At 38.7% G+C, this 23,741-nt stretch overlaps 2 long non-coding RNA genes across 2 annotated transcripts in view; both read left to right on the forward strand.

The window, feature by feature from the left end:
- The window catches only part of LOC111560982, a 126,736-nt gene that overhangs the window by 26,216 nt on the left and 76,779 nt on the right, over window positions 1–23,741 (forward strand). The gene's annotated exons all lie outside the window — the stretch shown is intronic.
- Window positions 1–23,741, forward strand: part of LOC123385912 — a 54,573-nt gene that overhangs the window by 10,716 nt on the left and 20,116 nt on the right. The window lies entirely within an intron of this gene.

A 23,741-nucleotide genomic window follows, 5' to 3' on the forward strand; every position in this document is an offset into this window, starting at 1 on the left:
TTGAACAAATAACATTTTTCAGACATGTAGGGCCTCAAATGTTTTATGCCCCCTGCAGCTTTTTCTCCTAAAGCAACCAGAAGTGTTTTATCAGAACAAAAAAGCAAATTCCTAATGATGAAGATACAAATTTTAAGAAAAGGAGAATTAGATTTAAGAGAGAGGTGAAGATAATTTTTGGGATGATGGTGGAGGGAGATTCCTGAATGAATCTATGAAGCAGACTAAGAGAACAACCAGAAGATTGGAGCAAGTCAGAAAGTTCAGGAAGAGATAATTCTAAAAGATAAAATCCATAGTGTTTGTACTGAAAGGAAAAAGATAATCAGGGGTAAGTCTGAAGATAAAGTAGTGAGAGCTTATAAAACAAACAAACAAAAAGTAAACCAAACGAACAAAAAAACTAAGCAAACCAGAAAACTAAGCAAAACAAAAAAAGGGAAGTATTAACACTAGGGGAAAAAAAGAGTTGTATGAGAAAGAAAAAAAATTGTGGTATACTTCATGGCTTAGCAGTGAATAACATTCACATAATCATCATAATACAAAATTAAATAAGGATCAAACCAAAATTATGATAAAAAATGTTGGAGGCATAGAGGATTGGAAAGCCTGCCCTTGTGTGGTATGCATGAGTTGGGATAGAGAGAATGCAAAATCCCAGTTTTCTTTTTGATTGTAGTATAGTTGACATATTAGTTTCAGATATACAACATAGTGATTTGACAATTATATACATTACAAAATAGGGTACCTGCATGGCTCAGTCAGTTAAGTGTCCAACTTCGGCTTAGGTCATGGTCTCGTGGTTTGTGGGTTTGAGCCCTGTGTTGGGCTCTGTGCTGATGGCTCAGAGACTGGAACCTGCTCCAGATTCTGTCCCTCTCTCCCTCCCCTGCTTGAGCGTTCTGTCTCCCTTTCAAAAATGAATAAACATTAAAACAATTAAAAAACCCCAAAATGCTTACCCCAATAAGTGTAGCTGCCATCTGTCACTGTACAAAGTTATTGCAGTGTTATTTACTGTGTTCTTACTATACTTTTCATCTTTGTGACTTAATTGTAACTGGAAGTTTGTACTGTTTAATCTCCATCTATTTTACCACTCCTCCTTCTGGCAACCACTGGTTCTCTATATTTATGAGTGTGTTTCTCGTTTTTTATTTCTTTTCTTCATTTTGGTTTTTAGATTCCACATTTAAGTGAAATCACATGGTATTTGCCTTTTTCTGTCTGACTAATTTCACTTAGCATGATACCCTCTAGGTCCATCCATGTTGTTGTGAATGGTAAAATTTCATTTTTATGGCTGAGTAATATTTCATTGTTATATATGCCACATCTTCTTTATCACTTCATCCATGGATGGACAGTTAGGTTGCTTCCATATCTGTGCTATTGTAAATAATGCTGTAATAAGGGCTGCATATATCTTTTCAAAGTAGTATTTTTGTTTGTTTTCTTTGGGTAGGGACCCAGAAGTGGAATTAGTAGGTCTTGGGGTAGTTCTATTTTTATTTTTTTGAGGCATCTCCATACTCTTTTCCATAGTGGCTGCACTAATTTGCATTGTACCAACAGTGCATGAAGGTTTGCTTTTCTTCACGTCTGTGCCAACACTTGTTGTTTCTCGTCTTTTTGATACAGCCATTCTGACAGGTGTGAGATGATATCTCATTATGGTTTTGATTTGCATTTTCCTGGTGATCAGTGATGTTGAGCATCTTTTCATTTGTCTACTGGCCATCTGTATGTCTTTGGAAAAAATGTGTATTCAGAGCCTCAGCCCAATTTTTAATTGGATCATTTGTGTTCCTTTGTTTTGTTTTGGTTTTTGGTTTTTGGTGTTGAGTTGTATTTATAAAATACCTGTTTTCTACAGAGGAAGTCAGCAGGTAATACCTACAATTAAAAACTCGAGGAAAAAGTTTATACTTGCTATTAGAGACAGATATCAAAATAAGTAATAAAGGTGCTTTACTGGAGTGGAGGAGAGGTCCATGATGACTAGTCTTTACAGAACTTTTTGCCTTTTTACACTTTTTGCATATATAGGTAATTTTGATTAAGATAAAAACAACCATAAAAAAATATTAGAAATGAGGTATCCTTAGTTGAGATGGCAGACTTTCTTAACATCTGACAAGTTGTTTGGGGGATGATTTAAAATATGTTCAGGAGTCCTATTGTCTTTCCTTTTCCAAGGTTGTAGAAGTCAATTTGTTTGATGCTGAACATATCTGAAATGATTAAATTGATTTCCCTTTGCATAGCTTTTTTTCCCCCACCTAAAGCAATTTAGAGGATATGGTTAGTTGGCCCAGGCCTTTTTCCTGCCTGCTCCTGGTAACATCACACCTTCTCTTTTGGGAAATGGCTTTATTTCCACTTCAGCCGGTACTGATGGGTGCCTACAGATGACCAAGCCTGACCTGATTGATCATCATTCATTCTCCCTCTGGTTATACTACTGGCCTAGGAATGGGAACCTAACTCACGTTAGGTCAATCAGGATACTTTACTGTTCTAACTGAAAGTGATGGAGAAGAGTAGGGTTTTGTTTGTTTGTTTGTTTGTTTGTTTTTAATATAATTTGTTGTCAGGTGAGCTAACATACAGTGTATACAGTGTGCTCTTGGTTTTGGAGGTAGATTCCTGTGATTCATTGCTTACATACAATACCCAGTGCTCATCCCAATAAGTGTCCTCCTCCATGCCCATCACCCATTTTCCCCTTTCTCACCCCCCCCCATCAACCCTCAGTTTATTCTCTGTATTTAAGAGTCCCTTGTGGTTTGCCTCCCTCCCTCTCTGTTTCTACTATTTTTCCCTCATCCCTCCCCCCATAGTCTTCTGTTAAGTTCTCAAGTTCCACATATGAATGAAAACATAAGAAATCTGTCTTTCTCTGACTGACTTATTTCACTTAGCATAATACCCTCTGGTTCCACCCACATTGCTGCAAATGGCAGGATTTCATTCTTTCTCATTGCCAAGTAGTATTCCATTGTGCATATAAACCACATCTTTATTCATTCATCAGTTGATGGACATTTAGGCTCTTTCCACAACTGGGCTATTGTTAAAAGTGCTGCTATAAACATTGGGGTACACATGCCCCTATGAATCAGCCCTCCTGTATCCTTTGGATAAATTCCTAGTAATGCTAATTTCTGCGTTGTAGGGTAGTTCTATTTTTAATTTTTAAGGTACCTCCATACTGTTTGCCAGAGTGGCCATACCAGTTTGCATTTCCATCAGCTGTTGGTGGGAGCAGGTTTTTAGTTTAGTTTTTTTTTTTTTTTTTCAGTCTTGTCCACATGCTATAGGGATGTAAGCCTGAGCTGCCTGTAGCTATATTTCCAATGTGTGAAGTTAGTTCTTCTAATAAATTGAAGCAAATATGCAGGCAGATAGATGAGAAAGACTGTGGGGCATGGAAGAAGTCAGAAAGGAGGAATGCGGAGGGACAGAAGACCTCTGAGCCTTTGCATCCAGCTGACCTAGCTCCATCCCTGCCCTTTTTGTCATTGGAATTCAGAAGCCAACAAATCTCTTTCTTTGTTTGATAAAATTATTTAGAATTGGGATTTTTGTCACTTGACAACAAAAAGGTTCAGGCTAATGTGAGTAATTAGCATGTTTTATAGCATTAGGCAAGAAGAATTTTTTCCATGTTCAAGAAAGAGAGCATAGAGACATGCCCATTACCCTCTGCTTAATTTTTTTTTAAACAATTGGGATTATATCATTGAAAGCTAAAGACTCTTAGATGGGATTGAAAGTAATCTGATGGTTTGACATTTGAAACCCAGAACTGCTTTGGATCAATGCCAACAATAAGAAATCTTTAGTTTTATGACTTTTGCTGAGATAACTTTGATTCCTTTCAAAATTGTAAGTTACACATTTTATATTGAATCAGAAAGTTTACTTAAAGAGTTTAAACCCATATTTAAGAGTTTAATTATGATCTTCTGGACACTTTGTTAGGTTGGCACTTTGGGGAAATGCAGAATAAGTATAAAGTATGATCGATGCTTTCATGTTGCTTAAAATCAGTGAAAGATCATGTAGACTTATGAAATATTTAAGTATTACGTGATAAGAATTATAGGCACTCACCCAAGAGAAAGGAGCCATTCTCTTGATGCAACTTCTAGCCAGGTGAGTCTAGAACTTTCTTAGAATTCTCTCCATTATATAGACTAATCATTTTTTCCCTTCTTTCCTTGAACCTAGGCATGGAGTAAAGGACTTTGGCTATGAATGAGAATAGAGCTGCAACTCTGCTTTTTTAGGTTACGTTGTAAATAAACACCCTTGGTATAAACGTGGAAGCTGAAGAACTCGATTGCTTTGTTAGGAAGGAAGTGAAAAGCTCAGCTGTTCTGTGGGCCAGAAATGCTGAGCCGGCAGGTTCTTCAGCACAAGGGAAGAAACTGCTTCGCAATGGCTCCATGCCTCCAGGGTTGCCCTGTTCTCGTCAGATGCTTTCCCTGTTCCTACAGGCAGGCATTGCCCAGAGGAGGAGGGGATGGCAAGGTGCCAGCTGTAAATAATGAATAGCACCCTCATTTACATTCTTTTTTAGTGGTGCCTGTTTGCACACAGCATTGCAGGAATCTGGAGCCTGAGGAAATATGACTTGGAGCTTGCTTGGGCTCCCTCCCTCCAGTGTGCCTAGTTCAGGAAAAGACAGAGCTCTGTCCGTCAGACCATCTGGCTCTCTTGAATGTGCTTATTAGTAACAGTGGAGGTGGGTCTGTTAGCTTGGGACAGCATCTCTGAGACAGATGCTGAGTTTATGTGTAAAATATGGCTTCCAGCCAAAGCACTAATCATGATCGCCTCTGAAGTGGTTCCAATCGTCTGGATGAGGCACTCCGGCTCTTATGTTGTTTGTACAAGCTGGTAGTTAGAGGTGTTGTGTACAAGATATTTGTAGTCATAATTTCTCCAAACAGGTTAAGGCAAACATTATGAGAATCAGCATATTAATGTGCTGTGTTTCAAATTAGAATTATAAACACAATTTCCTCATTGGAGGCCTAATCTGCTAGGAAGAAGCCAGATGTTTAATGATGAAACCATTATTTAGGAAGACCTATCAAAGTAAAACAAATTGTTGTTGTTTACGTGGAGGGAAAAACCTGCTTGATGCAAGGGAACTCAGAAAAACTGCTTTGAGAGGATTCTTGATCATGTTGAATTTCCATACATTTCTTTCTGCTGCTCAAGAGCAAGGGTTTATTTTAGAAACATCATTTAGCAAATAGGAATTCTGTCCTCCTAGAAAAACCTACAGGCCAGGACAGTGCATTTCCCGGTGAAGAGGGCGTAACAAATGTGCTGCAGTAGTAGTTTGGAAACAGTTTAGTCTCGGAGGGTTTTTGTTGTTAACTTATGATATTAACTCCCTCTTTGTGTTGTTTCTGAGGTAAGAGTCGGAAGCGGTGTTTGGTGATGGTTGGCATATGTGTCTTCCACTTGTCTTTTGAGCTGCTTTATGTATAACTGGCTCCCACATTCCTATTGTTCAGGTGTAATCATTCCATTTGGCTCCTTATCTTTAAGGGATTGCAACCCCACACCCTTTGCATTGGTCTGTGACTGTATCTTTCTTTCCTCTTCTCTCTTCTCCCTCCTTCCCCTCCTTATTCGATTCCACTTTCTCATGTTTCCTTCTTTCTCCCTTTCTGGTAGGAAACACATGTTAGAGAATATATCCAGTTGCTCTGACGAGCACACCAAAAAAACCCAGGAAGAAGCACAAAGATGGGCATTGGAGATGGTTTTCTAAAATTTAATGACATCATGTATTTTGTCCTAATATTCTAGATACTGCCACTACTATTCTTGAGTTGCAATTTAGTCTTTTTCCCAAAGTTTTCTTTGTTGCGGTATAAATATTTGGATTGTCCCAAGTCTGTTCAGAGTACACAAAGCTGTTACCTAGCAGATTAACTGAGGCCATTTTGACATGCTTACATTTTTAGTCCTTACAACGAGAGGAATAGCAGCTTGAAGTGGTTAGAAACCCTGGGAGTTGGAGGCTTCCCTTCTGCTGGATTCTACAATTTGGGAGTTGTCAAGTCCTGATGGGATCCAGAGAACGCAGCACCTCGTCTGAAATTTTTCTCTAAAACCTGGAGGATGCATATGCCCCGAGGGCTCATTTGCCCCCTAACCTTTAGCATTATAAGGGATCAGAAAGAAATCATCCCATAGAGATGAGAATTTGTTGTTACTGAACATGTTTTGATTTCTGTTAATACTATCTCATTTTCCTCGAAATAATTTTGATTTTTCCTCCTAGTCTGTTCATGTTCCTCTGTTTCACTCATTCAGAAGCACTTGTTAACCTTTACTTATTTGTATCTTCCTTTTTATTCCACCAAGTCCTAGAAGGGACATGAAGTAGAATCTAACTCATTTGCCCACCTTATACTTGAATTCTCTCAAGAACGTCCTCTCATCTACGGTTTTCTGTTCTTGCTCATGGTTGGTCATATCCGCTGACAAAATGCTTTAAATCTTCCAGTCCCACTTATTTCACCTCTGGGTTATTCTGATTTTTAGAATATCCTTTTTTGTGTGGGCTTTAAATCTGTTTCTTGGCAACTATCACTCATTAATATCTGGATCGTTGTGACAAATGAGGTAATGGATATAATATACTTAGCATAGTGTCTGGCACAAAGAAAGAACATAATAAAAGATAACTGCTTTTATTCTTGCTACTGTTAGTTCTTGTTTTGCTCCTTGGAGTTGTATAACACAAACCAATTCCTCCATTTGGAATTCCTTCACACAATTGAAAACAACTATTGTCACTTGTTGACCTAGCTCCCTTTCCCAGATTTTAAGCTAAATATTCCCACTAACTTGCATCATTCCTCACATGACTAGGCTTGAGTTTCTCCACTTGCCACTTGCCTTGAACAAGTTGTAGTTTCTTGTTCTAGATGTAGCTTCCAGAAGTGAAAGCAATATTCACGTAAGGGGTGGGTGTGGGTTGGGTTCTATAGTATAATAGCTGTTAATGAGGCCTAAGTCACATTATCTTTTCTGGCAGTTATATTAAATTGATGATTAGATTTATTGATGAGATCTCTTAAATTTTCCTTTGACAGGATAAACATCTACAATTTTTTTATGTCTGCAATTTTTTCAACCAAAAGTAAAGACACTTCTGTTTATCATAGCTAAATACCATCTTAGGAAATAGCTGCAGCTCCTATTCTAGCTCTCAAAGACCTCTTTTGGTTCCATCCACATTGCACTTTGCTATTGGATCCACAGAAATAGTTTTCTTGGCTTATAGTTTGAGTTTATGTGGGGAAATCCTGGATTTCTGCAAGATGATATCTTAACTTGGGCTGCTATAACAAAAGGACCATAGACTAGGTGGCTTATAAATAATAGAAATTTATTTCTCAAAGTTCTTGAGGCTGGAAGTCTAAGATCTAGGTACCATCATGGTTGGGTTTGGTGAAGCCCTCTTCTAGGTTGCAGACTGCTGACTTGTCATTGTATCCTCACTTGACAGCAGAGAGGGAAGGCAGCTATTTCATGACTCTTACCAGGGCACTAATCCCATTCATAAAGGCTTTCGTCTCATGAACTTATCTAATCCTAGTTACTTCCTAAGGGCCCCACGTGCTAATACCATTACATGGGAGCATAGGGTTTCAACATCAGAATTTTGGGAGACACAGACATTCAGTTCATAACAGATGAGGAGACTGCTAGAGCATTCACTAGAAAGGAGAAGGAAGAGTCTGGGTAAGCAGGATTGTTCATAGTGGCAGAGTTAGATTCCACATTCAAGTAGAGTGAAATCGGAACAAAGAAATAGGTAAATACAACAGATTCAATGACCATGAGCATGAATTTGGAGACATAAAAACTTGAAAATAACCCAGCTACTCTTACGACATGCAGTCACAAGCGTGGAATTTAAAGGATCATCCAGCAGTTAGGAAAAAACTTATCATTTTCCCTGGAGGAGTTGTTATTGTAATCAGATGGGATCATAAGGGAAAGAGCTTAGCACAAAGCTTGAAACTTAGTAGGGAATCAATAAAAGTGGGTCTAGGGGACATGTGTCCTCTTTGGGTCTTTCTGCATCTTGATTTTGGCCTTCATCTTTTTCTTTTTGGTAATTTTCTCTTAGGTGATTGCATCCAATCCATTATCTATTTTTATTCCTCACATTTTCCATCTCTAGCCTATCTTTTTTTTTCTTTTTTTTTTATACCCGCCCCCCCCAACCCATCTCTAGTCTGTCACTTTGTGAACAAACCCATGTTTACGCTGTCCTTAACCTTCCTGACTTTATAGCCTTTAATCTTTCCCCCTTTGATTCTTCATCTTTCCAGGCTGAAGTGCCCTCAGATTTTTAGTCCACCAAATTCCCAATCCTCTCCCTCATTCCAGTGCCCCTCTCAAGACTTAGTCTAGCTCTCTGCCCTACTTGAAGAAGGACTTCTTTTTGGGTTTGGCATATGTTACCTGCTCATCTTCCCTGGCCTCATGGTAGTCTGAGACTTCATTTCTTCATCTGTAAAGTGGGAAATAAAGCCAGTAACCTCATAAGAGGGGGTGGTAAGATTTGAGTAAACTGATGGATATGAATTGTCTAACGCAGAGGAGTGAGGCATGGAGGAGTCTCAGAGATGTCATGGTTAAAACCATCATGTTCTTAATTAAATTTCCTTTTAAAATTTGACTTAGAAATAGTATGAAATATGTTGGTTTCCTTTACACTTGCAGTGTAGATTTCCATTGAGAAACACAAGAATAATTTTTCTGTTAACAGTTAAACCTGTTTTATTTTAAATGTTTATTTTTGAGAGAGAGAGAGAGAGAGAGAGAGCAAGCAAGCAGGGGAGGGACAGAGAGACAGAGACAGAAGGTCTGAAGCAGGCGCTGAGCTTCCTGATGTGGGCCTTGAGCTAACAAACCCGTGAAATCATGACCTGAGCTGATGTCAGATGCTTAACCGACTGAGCTAACAGTTTAACTCATTTTAGCTTCATGGTAACATGCTTTTACTGCTTATGTGGAAAATTGTGAGGGAGAAAGCTCTGATGAAATCATTCACTGTGTCCTACTCTCTAAACCATTAAACCATTGCTTTGGCGGTTGACAGCTGCCAGGAGCAGGACTTAAGCATTACATGAGCTCTACAGGAGCACACCTTTAAAACATGCTGAATTTTATGTCATTTGTGAGCCTTTGTACTATTAACAAGAGTGATGGTGATGATGACTTCCATTTTTGAGCCACTTACTATGTGCCAGATACTATACTAGGTCCTGGAGTCAAAAGACTAAACATGGCAGTCAAAGATTAGAGACAGTCTATACATAGAACTCCTACCCCATTGTCTGGGACTTGGTAGATTTCCAGTAAATATTTGAAGGAAAAGAATAAGTGATGCTCAAAGAGTTTAATTGACCTCCAAGGAGGTCTTTTGGATTCTTGAAAAAATAATGGCTTTTATAATTGGAGGGTATTATGCTAAGTGAAATTAGTCAGGAAAAGACAAAAATCATATGACTTCACTCATATGAGGACTTTAAGAGGCAAAACAGATGAACATAAGGGAAGGGAAACAAAAATAAAAACAGGGAAGGGAACAAAACAGAAGAGACTCATAAATATGGAGAACAAACTGAGGGTTATGGAAGGGGTTGTGGGAGGGGGGGATGGGCTAAATCAGTAAGGGGAACTAAGGAATCTACTTCTGAAATCATTGTTACACTATATGCTGACTAATTTGGATGTAAATTAAAAAAAAAATAAAACAAGTTAAAATAAAATTTAAAAAAAGGCTCAAAATATCTCCATACCATACCAAATTTAGGTCCTAGGGGAGTGATAGGACTTCTGAGATTCTATTGCATCTGGGGCCTGTTCAATTCAAAGAAGTTTACATGAGCCTGACTTTGGGTTCCCTATTCATTAGTCTCTTCAGACTTCTCTTAGATGGCCCACACTGTTCCGTGGAGCATGGCTCTAGACAAAAACTGGGAAAGTGTGTTGGAGGAAAGAGATAGTTAAGGCAGTAGGGCCTTTAGTTCTCTAGAAGTGCCAGCCAGCACTTAGGGAGACAATGCTTTTCTCCTTTGGTTTCTTTTTTCCTAGTTACTGGCTTTTAACAAATAACGTCTTTTTTTGAGGGAGAGAGGGAGAGAGTGCACATGAGCTGAGGAGAGGGTAACAATTACATCTTAATTGTCAGACAAATAAGCTGTTTTTAAATTGTTTTGAAAATAGGGTTGTCATTGACAAACCAGTTTTGAGGTCTCTCTTCTATGTTGTAATAAAACAGTACTACCGCTGTAGTCACACTGGGGTGTGTGTGTGTGTGTGTGAGGGGGTTGGTATATGAAGTGCAGTACATTTGGTAAACATTCTTGATTAGCTTAATGGATGCTTGCACAGTTCTTTGTGGCATTAATTTCAGTTTTAAATGATATTTGGTGGTAAATATGTTAAGTACATTAACTCTTGCTGCCTTGGTATCCATTTGTTAAATTACCTATTTCCTTGCACCTGAAGGCCTCTGAGTCCTAAGGAAGTTAATGCCCCCATTGAAAGTGAGCAACTTTATTCCTGAGCCTTCCACATTAGAAGGATCATCCCCAATGTTTCTGAATTACTTAAGGATGTGAAAAATATCTTTATTTTCTATTTGATGACACTTCTAGGTAATGTGAGGAATTATAGAATAATACCTTAGCTTGGAGAGGATTTTACTCCAAAATAAAATCAAGTCAGATTCTCAGCTGTTGCCTGTTAAGTGCCAGTTTGACATTTGAAATGATCTGAACTTCATGATTTGGAGAACCCCACAACCAGCAACTATAACTTTCATCCACTCAAAACCCATTTGGTCATGACTCATAAAGGAGCTCATTTTGTTGGGGAGGATTGAATTGGAGCAATTGGGGATGAAAACATAAGACCCAATGATGGAGTATCTGCTGTGCAACTTCAAGGTCCAAATTTGTGTTCACTTTAAAATAAACACTCTTACTTTTATGCCTGTTTTTCTTAAGAAATGTAGGATGGAATAAAAGTAATGTTTAGAAAAGGTAGAAGTAAGATTTATAAATATTCTTTGGGTCTTAGGACTTCATGTTGTCTATTGGCCAACCATAATGTGCTGAGCTGGGTCTTGGTTTGGTCCTCCATGGCAGTATGACCTTGGGAAAGTCAGTCAGCACTTTTTGGCCATGGTTTCCTCAATTACACAAAGAAGCTGGAAACTAGTACCTTTGTCAGAACACTGGTACGATTGAGTAGGCTTCCCTATGTAATGAGATTAACATGCAGAAAGAACTGGTTGGGGTTCACTTTTAGGAAAACCTAGTTGGAAAGTGGATTACTGTGAAGCTTATGGAACTTAAATGTCAGGATTCCTCACTTGCACACACCCTTAGTTAAAAAAATTTTTTTAAAGTTTATTTTTAGGGGGTGGGAGGGAGGGAAAGAGAGAGGCAGAGAGAGAGAGAGAGAGAGAGAGAGAGAGAGAGAGAGAATGAGAGAATGAGAATATCCTAAGCAGGGTCTGTGCTGTCAACATAGAGAGTGACGTGGGGCATGATCTCACAACCTTGAGATCATGATCCGAGCTGAAATCAAGAGTCAGATACTAAACTGACTGAGCTACCCAGGGGCCCTGCACATACTCCTTTAAAATATTTTCTTTTGTACCTAATTTTGTATTTATTACGTTTTCTTAAACAGAGGCTCCCAAATTACAGATTCTGATAAAGCCTGGATTCTCCCTTGTCGAGCTTCTTCATAAGTTTGTTCCATTATTCTTCGTGCTTATGCAGACTCCAAAATTCATCAATTTAAAAAAATGCTTTTAATGACTGCTAAAAATAAGACACTGTATTTTAAAGCATTTGCGTAATATTTGTTACAGAGCTCTCATGCAGGACTTGTCCAGAGGGAGAAGAATTAATTTGCCTCAACACATAAATATATTTTTAAATTTTTTGTCATGTTTATTTGTCTTGAAAGGGAGCAAAAGAATGCATGCACATGCATGAGAGCGAGGGAGGAAGAGAGAGAGAGAGAGAGAGAGAGAGAGAATCAATGAATGAATGAATGAATCCCAAGCAGGATGCACACTCTCAGTGTAGAGCCTAAGGTAGGGCTCCATCCCATGACTGTGAGATCATGACTTGAGCTAAAATCAAGAGTTGGGCGCTCAACTGACTGAGCCACCCAGGTGCTTCATGTCTCAACACATACATTGAATAATGGATTTATTTCTGCTAAGGAGAGCAAGGGTGTAGAAGCTTTCTTGATGGGACTGAATGATTTGTAGACAGGCCCATTGATGAATCACTTGATGTAAGTGACAATCACATCACTTAGTTAACATCACATCACTTGATACTAGTGACAATAAACCTGCTGAAATAAGATACATAGTCTTTTGTGAATGCCTCTGATATTAATCTCAGCTCATGAACATTTTATTATATTTGATTAAATTGGTCAGTTTGTTTTTTGCAGTCATGGTTGTCTGTTGGACTTAGAAAGCTATGTGTCATCTTGAAGGGTAGGAGAGGTATGGGCCGTTCTAACTGGGATGAGAAAGAAAGATGTTCTGACAGAGGTGTCGAGAGGTTGTGAGTGGAACTAAGAGAGACATGGTATGCAGGCAGACCATGACTGTTTCTTCCCAAAGTATGCAGACTTTTCTTGGAGGAAAGAGTTCAGGTAATGAGGCATTAACTGAGAGAAGCTTTTTATTTTAAGGACAGCTCTTGCCAAAGGAGGCATTCTGATTAAGGTCATACATACACACTCACTCACAGATTGACAGAGGTTGAGTGAGTGGAGGTTGAGAGAGAAAAGACCCTGAAAGACTGAGCAAATTGAAATGGAGATGAGAAAAAAACAGGGCTTCTTCTCAGATGAAAGCAACCAAAACTGAGGCTGATTTTGAAAGAGAAGGAAAATAAAACAAAGATTCCACTTGATTCAGAGACTAATTTTACTAAGCCGAAAAGCAGAGCAGTAGCTATGCTTTTGATAGGGATAGAAAGAGCTCAGTGAGCAATGGGCAGGGGACAGAGCCACCCACGGGTGACCTTCCACAGGTGGCCCAAGTGGCTGAGACAGCTTGTCTTGAGAAGGGCTGGAAGCAGGACTTGACCAGCAGTGGGGGAGGTAGGAGGAGTTGATGCAGGACTAGTTAAGGCTGACTAGGCTGTAAGCCTGTGTAAAAAAAAAAAAAAACATATTCAAGATAACTAACTACATTAATTGAGAATTTGAAAAGTGCTCTAATGCTTTATGGTTTCTGCTTTGGAGTGATTCATATCATTTATTATTAAGTGTTACTGGTTTATTTTTTTAATTTTTTTAATGTTTATGAGAGAGAGAGAGAACGAGTGAGAGAGAGGCAGAGCAAGAGAGGGACACAGAATTGGAAGCAGGCTCCAGGCTGCGAGTTGTCAGCACAGTCTGACGTGGGGCTCGAACTCACAAGCCACGAGATCATGACCTGAGACAAAGTCAGACACTTAACTGACTGAGCCACCCAGGCGCCCTGAGTGTTACTGGTTTATTAACCCGCAGTATGTTTTACATTTTATTGGCAACAGTAAATACTATGACTCTTATTTTTTTTTATTGGTGCATACACTTTACATTTATAATGTTAGAGGGTTTTCTTAATAAAGTTACACTTAGAATTGCTTAGTAACAATGTACTCTGAGAGGCAGTGAGATAAAACTCTTGGTTGGGAGAAAAACTCGGTTATTTTATTGATAGTGCAGGTGATGGTGAATGGATGCTACAGGCTCTTGGCTGGCCATAGTATAAAATCACTTGAAGTCTGAATCCATTTTCAATTCCATAATTACTTACTGAGTGCATCCAGTGATGGGCTGGATTGATTTTACAACCTCTAAGAACTGATTATGTGCATCTCTTCCCAACACCACTTTCAGTGACATCATCTCGGTTACTTGAAATTGGCCACAGTGGGCATATTTACACCATGGAACCTGGCTATCCCTATGAATCAAGAGTTTTCCCCACCTCTGGAGAACTGGTTGTTCACTGTTTTCCAGCACACATCCCATGTGCAGGGCAATGGGCTGAGTACTGCAGGGAGTTAAAATGGGAGTGAGATAACATCCCAGTCTGTAAGGATCTTTTAATTTGTTGGAAGGAATTGATGATGATAACAATAAGTATTTATTGATCACTTACTATACCGTTAGAACTTTACAGGTATTAGTCCATTTAATCATAACCAAAAGGGGTGGGAGGAGGTTTGAACAAATTAATCCCATTAGTTTACTGTGGAAAGCAGTGTTTTATCCTAAATGTGTGTCTGTAATACTAAAATTGCCCGTCTTTTCACACCTTCCCCAATTCTAACATTTTGTGAACAATCTCATGTTTATGCTATCTTTGCTCTTTATGAATTTAAAGCTTTTGGTCATTCCCCTTTCATTCTCCATCTTCTCAGATCTCAAGATCTTTAGCTCAGGCAGTTTAGACAGGCTCCCTGTCCTCTCCCACAATCCAGTCTCCCTTCTCAGGACTCTTTGTAGCTCTGTGCCTTCGCATATATGCATGTATGTATGTTTTTATTTTAATTCCTGTTAGTTAACATACAGTGTTATATTAGTTTCAGGTGTACAATATAGTGATTCAATACTTCCACAAAACACCCAGTGCTTATCAGAACAAGTGCACTCTCTAATCCCCATCACCTGTTTTACCCATCCTTCACCGCCCCCCCCCCCCCCCCCCGTAACCATTAGTTTGTTCTCTGTAGTTAAGAGTCTGTAACTTGGTTTGCCCTCCCCCTCTCATTTTTCCCTTTGCTTTTTTGGTTTCTTAAATTCCACCTATGAATTAATTCATACAGCATTTGTCTTTCTCTGACTTCGCTTAGCATTATACTCTCTAGCTCCATCCATATTGTTGCAAATGGCAACATTTCATTCTTTTTTATGTCCAAATAATATTCCATTATGTGTGTGTGCACGTGTGTGTGTGTATACACATTTTATCCATTCATTATTTGATAGACACTTGGATTGTTTCCATATTTTAGCTATTATACATGCCGCTATAAACCTAGGGATGCATGTATCCCTTTGAATTAATGTTCTTGTATTCTTTGGGTAAATATCCAGTGATGCAACTGCTGGGTCATAACATGGTTCTATTTTTAACTTTTTTAGGACCTCCATATCGTTTGCCACAGTGGCTGTACCAGTTTGTATTTCCACCAACAGTGTACGAGTGTTCTTTTTTTTTCCACATCCTTGCCAACAACACCTGTTATTTCTTGTGTTTTTTATCTTAGCCATTCTGACAAGTGTGAAGTAATAGCTCAGTGAGGTTTTCATTTGCATTTCCTTGATGATGAATTATGTTGGAGATCTTTACATGTGTCTGTTGGCTATTTGAATGTCTTCTTTAGAGAAATGTCTATTCATGTCTTCTGCCCATTTTTAAAATTGGCAATAAAAGGGTTCAGACTTATGTGAGTAACGTGTTTTATAGCATTAGGCAAGAAAAAGGTTTTGGGTGTTGAGTTTGGTAAGTTCTTTATAGATTTTGGATACTAACCCTTTACTGGATATGCCTTTTGCAAATAGATTCTCCCATTCCGAAGGTTGCCTTTTAGTTTTGTTGATTGTTTCCTTTGCTGTGCAGAAGATTTTTATTTTGATGTAGTCCCAATAGTTTATTTTTGCTTGTGTTAGGGAAAAACCTTGCTTCGGAAGACACATCTAGACATATCTAGAAAGAAGTTGCTACAGCTGATGTCAAAGAACTTACTGCCTGTGTTTTTATGGTTTTGGGTCTCACATTTAGGTCTTTAATCCATTTTGAATTTATTTTTGTGTATGGTGTAAGAAAGTGGTCCAGTTTCATTGTTTTGCATTTTGCTGTCCTATTTTGCCAACACCATTTGTCTTTTTCCCACTGGATATTCTTTCCTGCTTTTTGGAAATTAACTGACTATATAATTGTGGGTTTATTTCTAGATTTTCTATTAAATTTCATTGACCTGTGTGTGTCTATTTTTGGTCCAGTATCACACTGTTTTGGTTACTATAGTTTTGTAAGGTAGCTTGAAGTCCAGAATTATGATGTCTCCAGCTTTTCTGTTTCAAGATTGCTTTTGCTATTTGGGGTCTTTTGTGGTTCCGTACAAATTTTAAGATTTTTTGTTCTAGTGTGGTGAAAAATGCTATTGGTATTTTGATAGGGATTGCATTAAACCTGCAGATTGCTTTGAGTTGTATAGACATTTTAACAGTGTTCTTCCAACCCATGGAACATCTTTCCATTTCTTTATGTCATCTTCATTTTGTTTGATCAGTGTTTTATAGTTTTCAGGGTTCAGGTCTTTCACTTGTTTTGGTTAAATTCATTCTTAGGTATCTTATTATTTTCGGTGCAGTTATAAATGAACTGTTTCTTAATTTCTCTTTCTTTTGCTTCATTACTGGATTATAGAAAAGCAATAGATATCTGTACATTGATTTTTGGATCCTATAACTTTAAAAAAAATTTTTTTTTCAACGTTTATTTATTTTTGGGACAGAGAGAGACAGAGCATGAACGGGGGAGGGGCAGAGAGAGAGGGAGACACAGAATCAGAAACAGGCTCCAGGCTCTGAGCCATCAGCCCAGAGCCTGACGCGGGGCTCCAACTCACGGACCGCGAAATCGTGACCTGGCTGAAGTCGGATGCTTAACCGACTGCACCACCCAGGCGCCCCTGGATCCTATAACTTTGCTGAACTAATTGATCAATTCTAGCAGGTTTTGATGGAGTCTTCCAGGTTTTCTATATAGAGTATCTTGTCATCTGCAGATTGTGAAAGCTTTACTTCTTCCTTACCAATTTGGATGCCTTTTTTTTTTTCATCATCTGATGGCTGTGTCTAGGACTTCAGTACTATGTTGAACAAAAGAGGTGAGAGTGGACATCGTCTCTTGTTTCTGACCTTAGAAGAGATCTCAGTTTTTCTTCTTTAAGGGTGATGTTTGCTGTGGGTTTTTCATATGTGGCCTTTATCAGATTGAGGTATGTTCCTTCTAAATCTACTTTGTTGAGGTTTTTATCATGAATGAATGTTATACTTTGTCAAGTGCTTTTTCTGCATCTTTTGAAATGATCCTATGGTTCTTACCCTTTTGCTTATTGATGTGATATATCACATTAATTTGTGAATATCGAACCACCCTGGCATCCCAGGAATAAATCCCACTTGGTCATGGTAAATGAATTTTCTTAATGTATTGTTGGTTTCATTTGGCTAGTATTTTGTTGAGAATTTTTGCATCTATGTTCATCAGAGATACTGGCCTGTAATTCTCTTGTTTAGTAGAGTCTTTATCCGGTTTTGGTGTTAGGGTAATGCTGGCCTCATGGAATAAATTTGGAAGTTTGCCTTCCTTTTCTATTTTCTGGAATAGTTGAAGAAGAATAGGTATTAACTGTAGAATTTGCCCGTAAAGCCACCTGGTCCTGGGCCTTTGTTTGTTGGCAGTTTTTTGATTAGTGACTCAACTTCTTTGCTGTCTATCAATCTGTTCAAATTTTCTATTTCTTCCTGTTTCAGTTTTGGTAGTTGATGTTTCTAGGAGTTTATCCATTTCTTTGAAGTTGTCCAATTTGTTGGCATATAGTTTTTTCATAATACTCTCTCAGAATTGTTTGTATTTCTGTGGTCCTTTCTTGAAGAACTTCTTTTTTTAAATGTTATTTTTGAGGGAGGGAGGAAGGGAAGAAGTTGGGGGGGGAGAGAGAGAAAACAAACATGAGTGAGGGAGGGGCAGAGAGAGAGAGAGAGAGACAGAATCCCAAGCAGGGTATGTGCTGTCAGTACAGAGCCTGATGTGGGGCTCAAACTCAGGAACTGTGAGATCATGACCTGAGCTGAAATCAAGAGTCGGATGCTTAACCGACTGAGCCACCCAGGGCCGCTTGAAGGACTTCTTGTTGAGAGTGGTTGGTGACACCATAGTTCCTTTGCTTATTTTGAGATTGACGTTTTGAGGTGATAATATGATATTCATATATTTCCTTACTCATAGAGCATCTTTAATATATCTCTTAAGAAGGAAGGACAGGAGATAATAATGATCATATCTTTGGCGAAAAGGTTTTCAGAAAAAGCCTTTATAAATGCTTCACGTTCTTGTGGAATCCAAAGTCCTACAGCAGAAGAAAGGGCTTTGGGAAAATGATTTTCACGCAGGCTGTCTAGTCGAGAAAGGTCAGCAAAGTCAGTACTTGCCTAGGCTTGTACATTGAAACGTGGCTGAGCGAGCCACTAGGAGGAGTTCTTTCCGTGTGTAAATCTGCATTCTTCCTCAACTGTTTGCTGTAGGTTCAGACAAAACCAGGATTGGAGATGGAATTGCTGCTTCAAGCCTTCTTAATATTTAATAGACCAAGACATTTATAAGCAGGATATTTTATTCACCTGAGGTGGAATTCTAGCTTCTTGGAAGGGATCAGGATTCTAGCTACAAAAACTTATTTTAAAACCCCAACATGATCCACCAACCTTCTTGGTCAAACAGGAATTGGGGTCAGTAAGCAGGTATTGGGTTTGAATTGGAAAAGGAAGAGCCTAGCCTTTACTTTAGAATGTTTAGTGATAGCTAATTCTTTTCTTTCCTTCAAGCTTCTTCCTTCAATTAATGTAAATACGTTAATGGGATATGATTTTCCTAATAGACAACACTGATAGTAACAGGGGTGGGACGGAACCTAATGGTTTCTGTAACATGTTTAATTTCTGATGTTGCTGTTAAATGTTGAGGAAAATTAGTCACATTTAGAACCATCTGTTGCCAAAAGTGGTTAAAATGTGGAATGCCTCCTGACTAGCCATTTTATGGCTTAGGATAATAGTGTTGGGATGAAATGATTGTTTTTATTCCCTTTGTTTTCTCCTATGGATACTTATATATTTTGCTTCTAGGGAACTGGGATTAAAAATGTCAAAGAGCATCCTTCAGGCGTCTAGGTTATCATGGATGTCAAAAGGAATCTAAATTCTTGTTTTCTCTTCCATCCCAGTATAGCTTATCTCCACTTTATTTTATTTGTTTATTTTTGAGTAGGCTCCATGTTCAATGTGGGGCTTGAACTCATGACCCTGAGATCAACAGTTGGTGCTCTTCTGACTGAGCCAGCCAGGTGCCCCCACATAATACGTTTCTTTAAGGAAAAAAAAGTCTGCCTTTCTAGGTTGTGGTTGGGACTTTATTTTTGAGTGATAACTGAGAACTTTGTATAGTTTCCTAATTTTGGATTATTCTGACAGGTTTTTATAGAAAAATCAAACTGAAATATATATTTTTTAATTTTTAATGTTTATTTTTGAGAGCGGGAGAGAGACCAAGCAGGAGCAGAGGAGGGGCAGAGAGAGAGGGAGACACAAGAGCCGAAGCAGGCTCCAGGCTCTGAGCTGTCAGCACAGAGCCCGACACAGGGCTCAAACTCAGGAACCATGAGATCATGACCTGAGCTTAACTGACTCAGCCACCCGGGGGCCCCTGAAATCCTTTTTTCTGTCTTGAGTGTTTATGGCTATTCAGACCTGCCCTAGCAGTGAAACACTTGACAGCTCTGCTCTCTAGCACTTACATAATGGAGGAAGATTTACCTACTTTCCTTGCTGCCCATCTACTTAGGAATGTGGTTTCTACTTGTTAACATAAGACAAATTAAAAAATTTTTTTTGGAAAAAGATGTTTTAAGACGAAAATAAGAAGTGAGGGAGAGTTTTTAAAAAAATTTTTTTTTTAATGTTTATTTATTTTTGAGATAGAGACAGAGCATGAATGGGGGAGGGTCAGAGAGAAGGAGACACAGAATCTGAAACAGGCTCCAGGCTCCGAGCTGTCAGCACAGAGCCCGATGGGGGGCTCGAACTCACGGACTGCGAGATCATGACCTGAGCCGAAGTCGGCCGCTTAACTGACTGAGCCACCCAGGCGCCCCAAGGGAGAGTTTTTAAAACCAAAAATCAACTGCAATGATACTGAAAATTTTGTTTTCTCACAAATCAAGAATTAAAGTAACCCAAATGTGAAATGAATTAAAAAAATAAGAAACTGTATTTATAGAGTAATCAACTTCCATATTTGTAACAGAACAAAACACGAAAGGTATGCTAAACTAACTGTACAGTGAAAGTAAGATAGTCCTCCCTTTATGTTGCCAAGAGTGGCAATAGCTGGGATACTTGCTTGATGTTGGATGTTATGTGAAGCTTTGGATGCTCAATTAGTGAGTTTATCCTCCTGAGGGTAGAACAGCTCCTTTCTCTCTGCCCATGTCAGTCTGTAGGGGAAGAATTGGTTATCTTCTGAAATCATTTGTTGGATCTGCTGAATAGTGGTGGTGGAAAGCTAAAATTTTGGCCTTTTAAGAATTAGGAAATTTAGCTAATGGTGGAGAAATTCTCTTTTTAATCTCTCAGTGGGCAAGCACCCAGGTTGTTTTCCATAAAATGAATTTTGAAATAGGTTGCTGACAACTTGTTCATCAATCCTGCATGACATTAATTTCTAAATCACATTTTCCTCCTATTAGGGCAGTAGAATTGATTGCAAAAATTTTAAATGGTAGCTTTTTATGGTACAGTTGACAGAACAAATGTGAAAGGAAACACCTTAATTAGACCACTGTGAAAATAAAATGGCCCACACTTACACTAGGCGGAATCCTCAATGAAAGTTCAGCAGAAAGAATTTTTGATTGCTGTAGTTGAGTGTAACAGCAGAACAAAATCACCAGCTTCTGTGGTATCTGTAATAAAATAGGAGCTGCTTCAAAGAGAATTGATGCAATTAGCTTCACCTATATTCTGTCTGCATTCTCTGAATTACCTCCTGACCCTCTCTATTTTCACCTTTCATCCTATTCATAGCTAAATCAGGCCTTGTATAACAAATAGTCATTTTTTCATGCCTTAAGTATAAGGAGAAAGAAATCAGGAACTAAGTTTTTCTCCCCTGGAATATCTATTTTATACAAGGAGAATTTGCATTGTAAGAGGGAATGTGACAATATTACATATTTTTTTTGGCAACTTTGATAGGCAAGCCATTTATTGCAGGTGCCTAGAGGTATATAGCTTAATTCACTAGAAACAGCTGACAATATGGACACTAGTGATTATGACCAATTAGTGACCAAAAGAATTCAGTTTCCCATCATGAAAAATTTAGACAAGAAAGATACAAGTATCTTTATGTATCATTATCAAGTATTATATGTATCAAGTATCATTATGTTGTGTTAGTAAAACATGTTACCATTCTTGCTGGGTGTTTGTCATTTATTTTTTCATTCATTTCTTCACTCCCTATATAAATAATTTTTCCGCCCCTACTAAGTGCCGGCACTGTATGTGGCACTGGAGATAGAGCAAGGAATCAGACATGGAGTTATAAATATTGAAAATTACTGAAATAATGAATGACAATGGTGATGAAATTTTGAGGAAGTACAGTGTGCTCTAAGGGTGAGAAGATAAGGATGATAAATTATAGTCTGGATACTGCATTGAGTCTTGATTAGTGGTTTAAAAATAAATAAATTAACAGGTACACGAAATAGCAATTCTTTCTTTTTTTTAAAAAAAATGTTTGCTTATTTTAAGAGAGAAAGAGAGGGTATGAGCAGGGGAGGGTCAGAGAGAAAATCCCAAGCAGGTCCTGTGCTGTCAGTGCAGAGCCTGTCACAGGGCTCAGTCTCAAACCATGAGATCATGACCTGAGCTGAAATCCAGAGTTAGATACTTAACCGACTGAGCTACCCAGGTGCTCCATAGAAAGGCATTTGCAGAGAAATGTAACTATGTGTCCTGAGAATACAGGGTGAGTGAATGTGGAAGTGTACACTTTGATTTAAAGTGTAGCCATCTCCCTGGAAAGGGGATTCAGGTCCGTTTTGCTGACTGAGCACTAGGAAACGGTGGTCTTTGTGTTCTGAATTAAGTTTTCCAGAGTGTTTTATAAGAAGTATTCTGGGTAGCAGACACCTTTAACAGTATTTCCCCATGAGTTTTCTTTCGCAGTTTATTTATTTGAACAACTTTATTTCACAGGCTTTTCCATGTTTGTCCATTTTATTTTGTTGGTTTTAGCATACTTAGTTCTCCCTGGATTCTCCTGCTGACATCCACAAACATAACTCTGTTGTCTTTATGTCATTTGGAAATTGGTTAAAGATGTCTTGCCTGCCTTCATCTTGTCTTATAAAACTGCTAATCATGACAGGGCCAAATGCAGAGCTGGGTACACATTCCAGAGGTCTCCCTTCAGGCTGACATTGCTCCATTAGTAAGGTGTTTAACTAGATTTGAATTCCCAGCCCTGTGCCATTGTCAATGCTGTATAAGGAGGGGGCCAGTTAACTAGGGTGAGGGGAAGCACAAGCTGGATGGGCAGAGCAGTGCCACTAGCTCTGGACCACTGGATCTTAGACTGTGATCACAGAAGACTAGAATTATTGACTGTCACAGAGTGGTAGACCAGCCACCATGAAATGAGAAGTATAAATTGAGTGTTGGGGCTTAGTGTTTTATCCAGTTGAGAAACTGCAAACTAAAAGAGTGGCACACCGTGGACACCAGAACCTCTTTCCTGAGCTTCCAATGTGTCCAACTGTGTCCCAGTATTTACTGGGACTTCAAATACGTCATGACTTGGACTCTTCCTGTCCCCTAGAACTGTCTCCTCTGCCTTTATTAACTATTAGTAGATTTCTCTCTATCCTGATCCATCCTCCACATTGATTTCAGAGTCCTCTAACAAATTGAATATAAACCCCTTTTCCTTCCTTGTTCAAAATTTGTTAGTGGCTCCCTCGGTATATGCAAGATGAAATCTGAACTCCTCCTTATGAATGAAAGATTCACCATGATCTGATCTCATCTAACATACCAGCTTCATCTTTGGCTCCTTGCCTTGTAAATTTACAGGCACGTGGAACATCTTTGTTTTCCTGAATGTATTAAGTTTCTCATTCTCTTACATTTGCATATCTTATTTCCTCCTGGTCAGAACCTCATTTGTCTCCCTAACAGCTCCCTATTCAACCTCCAACTCTTGATTCCAGAGCCACATTCTCTGTGAAGCCTGGAGAGACTTTATAACGAAGTCTTCGTAGACTCCCCTGGCTGACTCATGGATCCTCCCATGAGATTAAGATCCTCCCTTTCAGATTAAACCATGCATGCTGCAATTTTAATGCTGATCATAGACATCAAAATGGTATTTTGTTTTGTTTTGTTTTTTGTAGGCAGGGTCTGTGTCATTCTATCTTTGAATCTCCACAAACTATGCTTGGAGAATGAGGAACAACTGAGTAAGACTAGAATTAGGAAGCTATGGAAAGAAAGATTTAGCAGGGACTGTTTGTGGGGTTGGATCCCCTAAAGACAGAAGGACAAATTTCCCATTATGCAAATGCTCTTACCGTACCTCTGTTGTGGCTCTGTGTAGTCCATCCTGTGGCACAGGTGGCTAGTGGTGAGCTACATCCATTCTTCTCTTCTTCCTTTAATAATAGAACTGCAAATGTTAGCTAGACACATGGCTTCCCAGCCAGAGACTACATTTCTCAAATTTCCATACAAGATGTAGTCCTGCATTAAAGTTCATGGCAATTTAATGTTGTTCCATGACAAGAATG

This window comes from Felis catus, chromosome B3, assembly GCF_018350175.1.
Source record: "Felis catus isolate Fca126 chromosome B3, F.catus_Fca126_mat1.0, whole genome shotgun sequence".
Taxonomy (NCBI): Eukaryota; Metazoa; Chordata; class Mammalia; order Carnivora; family Felidae; genus Felis; species Felis catus.